The sequence below is a fragment of the Ornithorhynchus anatinus genome, chromosome 21 (assembly GCF_004115215.2).
Source record: "Ornithorhynchus anatinus isolate Pmale09 chromosome 21, mOrnAna1.pri.v4, whole genome shotgun sequence".
In the NCBI taxonomy this organism is placed as follows: Eukaryota; Metazoa; Chordata; class Mammalia; order Monotremata; family Ornithorhynchidae; genus Ornithorhynchus; species Ornithorhynchus anatinus.
The window spans coordinates 2,729,407-2,734,144 of record NC_041748.1 but is presented as its reverse complement, the minus strand read 5'-3'; positions in this window follow the sequence as shown (position 1 = coordinate 2,734,144).

Genomic DNA, 4,738 nt, shown 5'->3' with positions numbered 1-4,738 from the left:
GGGGAGTCCAGCGCGGCAACAGACGGACTCATCTCCTGCCCACAGCGAGCCGGAGGACCGAGGCCACCGGTAACCGTGGTACTGATAATGATACTGGTATCTGTCGAGCGCTCACCACGCGCAGAGCACCGTTCTAGGGACTGGGGTTAGATACGGGGTCATCGGGTCGTCCCACCTGAGGCTCACGGTCTTCATCCCCATTTTACGGATGAGGTGACCGAGGCACAGAGAAGTGAAGCGACCCGCCCACGGTCACGCAGCTGACGGGCGGCAGGGCCGCGATTCGAACCCATGACCTCCGACTCCCGAGCCCGGGCTCCTGCCACTGAGCCGCGCTGCTTCTCTACCGATAACGATATTAACGATTACTGTGCTGTTTGCTAAGCACTCACTATGTGGCAGGCGCCGTACTGAGCGCTGGGGTGGACGGAAGGTCATCAGGCCGCCCCCCCGTGGGGCTCACGGCGGAAGCGGCGCGGCTCAGTGGCAAGAGCCCGGGCTCGGGAGTCGGAGGTCACGGGTTCGAATCGCGGCCCTGCCGCCCGTCAGCTGCGTGACCGTGGTCGGGTCGCTTCACTTATCTGTGCCTCGGTGACCTCATCTGGAAAATGGGGTGAAGACCGGGAGCCCCGCGTGGGACGACCCGGCGACCCCGTATCTCCCCCGGCGCTTGGAACGGTGCTCTGCACAGAGTAAGCGCTTAACAGATACCAACATCATTATTATCATCGTCCCCCTTTAACGGATGAGGTCACTGAGGCCCGGAGCAGCGAAGCGCCTGGCCCGAGGCCACGCGGCCGACAAGCGGCGGAGCCGGGATTAGAACCCACGTCCTCTGACTCCCAGGCCCGGGCTCCCCCCGCTGGGCCCCGCCGCTTCTCGGCTCGTCAGCGGCGTGACCTGGGGTCGGTCACTTCCCTCCTCTGGGCCTCAGTGACCTCCTCTGGAGAACGGGGATGGAGACGGTCAGCCCCACGGGGGGACGACCCGATGACCCCGTCTCCACCCCGGCGCCCAGAACGGTGCCGGGCACCTCGTGAGCGCCTAGTAGACACCATCGCCCTCATCGCCTCCGCCCCGGCGGGGATTTCGGAGAATGAACAGGGCGGGGGGTGACGAGGCCCGGAGATGGGAGGAAAACAGTATTTAGGCAGCGGGGCCCGAGGGTTCGGCCGGCGATAAGATTCGGCGATAGCGGCGCCGGATTTCCGATCCGGACGGGCCGGTTCGTTCGTCCCCCCGTGCGTTCGATCGTATCTACGGAGCGCTTCCACGGGCAGAGCGCTGCGCTGAGCCCCTGGGAGAGCCCGCCGGAACGATAGCGGACGCGCTCCCCGCCCGCAGCGAGGTGACGGCCCGGCACCCGGTAGCGGGGAGAGCCCCGGCCCGGGAGAGTGAAGGTCCCGGGTTCTGATCCCGCCTCCGCCGCTGGCCGGCCGGGCGACCTGGGGCCGGCCGCTTGACTTCCCTGGGCCGCGTCTGGAAAACGGGGCTGAGGAGCGCGAGCCGGGGACGGGGACCGCGTCCGGCCCCGCTAGCTCGGATCCACCCCGGGGCTTAGGACGGTGCCTCGCGCGTAGTAAGCGCTTAATGATGATAGTGATGTCGGTGTCCCTTTAGCGCTCGCTATGTGCGGAGCGCCGTTCTAAGCGCTGGGGGAGACGCGGCGTCATCGGGTCGTCCCACGTGAGGCTCCCGGCCTTCATCCCCATTTCGCCACCTCTATTAATTACGCTCCGAACCGCGAGCCCCGCGCGGCGGGACGGGGACCGCGTCCAAGCCGATCGTCTCCTGGCCACGCCGGGCGCTTAGAACGGTGCCTGGCACGCAGTGAGCGCTTGAGGAGCAGGGTGGTATCGACCGACGAATACTCTCATACCGTACATACTATATACCTGTTGCCGATCTGTCCGTTCCAAGCGCTTAGTACAGCGCTCCGCACACAGTAAGCGCTCGATAAATACTACTGAATGAATCAAAAGGATGGAAGAGAAAAGGCGGCCGGCCGGCCGGTCCAGCGTCGACCGTCCACGTCTTGCGGCCCTCCCCGTCCCGGAGTCCTCTGCGCCGCGGAGGCGGTCGGTCCCGAGCTTTGGGGTGACCCTTCGGTGGCGGGGGGAGGTAGAGTCCGGCCCTCGGCCCCCGACCCCGCGACACCGTGGGAAGCGGGGGGCCGGACTCAAATGGCCTGACCGAGATGGCGGCCCCCGCCTCCCGGCCCGGACCTCCCCCCGGCCCGTCGTCCCGAAATCCCGCCGCCGGAACCCGGGGATGCCAGGGCGGGGGCCCGCGGGTGCGGGACGGGGCCCGGCGTGAAGGTGCCGGGGCGGGAGAGCCACGGATCGGGTGGGTGGGTGGAAGGAGGCGGCAGCCGGGGGGGGAATGGGAACCTCCCCACGGATAATAATCTAATAACAATAATAACAATGATAGCGTTGGTATTTGTTAAGCGCTGACTAGGTGCAGAGCACCGTTTCAAGCGCTGGGGGAGATACGGGGTCATCGGGCCGTCCCACGTGAGGCTCGCGGTTAATCCCCGTCTCACAGAGGAGGGGACCGAGGCACCGAGAAGCGAGGTGACTCGCCCACGGTCCCACAGCTGACGAGCGGCAGAGCCGGAAGTCGAACCCACGACCTCCGACTCCGAAGCCCGGGCTCTTTCCGCTGAGCCACGCCGCCCAAGGATGGTATTCGTTAGACGCCGGCCACGTGCCGGGCACCGTTCTCGGCGCTGGGGTGGCCCGGCCATCTGTCGGCTGTGTGACCCTGGGCAAGTCCGTGCCTCGGTTCCCTCGTCTGTCAAATGGGGATGAAGACCGGGAGCCTCGCGTGGGGAGGACCCCATGACCCCGGATCTCCCCCGGCGCTCAGCACAGTGCTCTGCGCGTAGCAAGCGCTTAACGGATACCGACATTGTTATTATTAGTAGTACGAGGTCGTCAGGTTGTCTCCCGCGGGGGTCCCGGTCTTCACCCCCCTTTCCCAGACGAGGTCACCGAGGCCCAGGGGAGGCGAGCGGCTCGCCCGAGGCCACGCCGCAGACAAGCGGCGGAGGCGGGATCGGAACCCACGTCCTCTGACTCCCCGGCCCGGCCTCTTTTCCGCCGAGCCTCTCTGTCGCCCACCCTTAGGGACTGTGGGCTCGTTGTGGGCGGGGAACGTGTTCGTTTTCTGGTTCTACGGGACTCTCCCGGGAGCTGCTCAGAGAAGCAGCGTGGCTCAGTGGAAAGAGCACGGGCTTTGGAGTCAGAGGTCATGAGTTCAAATCCCGGCCCTGCCACTTGTCGGCTGGGTGACCGTGGGCGAGTCACTTCACTTCTCTGGGCCTCAGTTCCCTCATCTGTAAAATGGGGATTAAAACTGTGAGCCCCACGGGGGACAACCTGATTCCCGTGTCTACCCCAGCGCTTAGAACAGTGCTCTGCACATAGTAAGCGCTTAACAGATACCAACATTATTATTATTATTATTAGCTCAGTGCAGCGCTCCGCACACGGTGAGCGCTCAGCGGGTACGATCGAATGAAAACCACTGAAGGAAAGATCGTCTCCCCCGCCCTCTGTGGTAAGCCACCGGGTCTGCCCACTCTACCGGGCCTCCCCAAACCCCGGGCACACGGTGAGCGCTCAGTAGATAGGCCCGAGCGACTACGACCGTCTCTTCCGCCCTCTGCGGTGAGCCGCCGGCTCCGCCCGCCCTACCGGACTCCCCCGGACGCTCGGTACAGCCCCCCGCGCACGGCGGACGGTCCTCGAGGTCAGGGATCACGCCTCCTGACTCTCCCGGACTCTCCCAGGCGCTCAGTACAGTGTACCGCACCGAGTAGGGGCTGGCTAAGTGCGACGGGACGAAGGAAGGAACGAGAAGGCACGGGGGGGCGGCTCAGATTTGCGTGCGAGGCCTCGGGGCCTTTTATTATTGCTGCTCGTCACCAAGCCCGGGATCTCGTGGCCTTCGGGGACCCCCCGGACCCTCCGCACGATCCGGCCCTTCCCGCCCACGGGGGGCTTGGGGCCGGGGGCGGGGGCCGGGGGGAGGGGAGGGGTCCGGGGGGAAGAGACCCCCGGACTCCTGGGTCGGCGGGGGTGCGCTCCTCCGTCTCCGGTCCAGGCGGGGAGGGAGGGGAGGGAGGGTGTCTGCGTCTCTGTGCGTGGGGGGGGGGGGGGGCTTGTGTCTCTGTGTTTCTGTGTCTCTGTGGGGACCTCGTGTCTCTGCGGGACTGTGTCTCTGGGGGGAGGAGGGGGCTCGTGTCTGTGAATGTCTCTGTGTCTCTGTGTGCGGGTCTGTGTCTCTGGAGGGGTTGTGTCTGTGAATGTCTCTGTGTCTCTTTGTGTGGGTCTGTGTCTCTGTGTGGGGGGGGGCTTGTGTCTGTGCGTCTCTCTGTGTCTCTGTGTGCGGGTCTGTGTCTCTGGGGGGGGGGGTGCTCGTGTCTCTGTGTGTATTTCTGTGTCTCCGTGGGGGCCTCGTGTCTCTGTGAGGGGAGGCCTTGCGTCTGTGCGTCTCTGGGCGCGGGTCTGTGTCTCAGTTCGTGGAGGGGGGGTGTCGGGGAGAGGCGGGGGCCAACGGGTCCGAGAAGGGAGAGGAGGGGGACGGAGAAGAGGGAAGGAGGAAGAGGAGGAAAAGGAGGGGAGGAAGAAGGGAAGAGGAGGGAGGCCGGGAGAGGAGGAGGAAGATCAGAGGAAGAAGCGAGGAGGAAGAGGAGGAGAGGAAGAAGGGAAGAGGGGGAACAGGGGAGGAG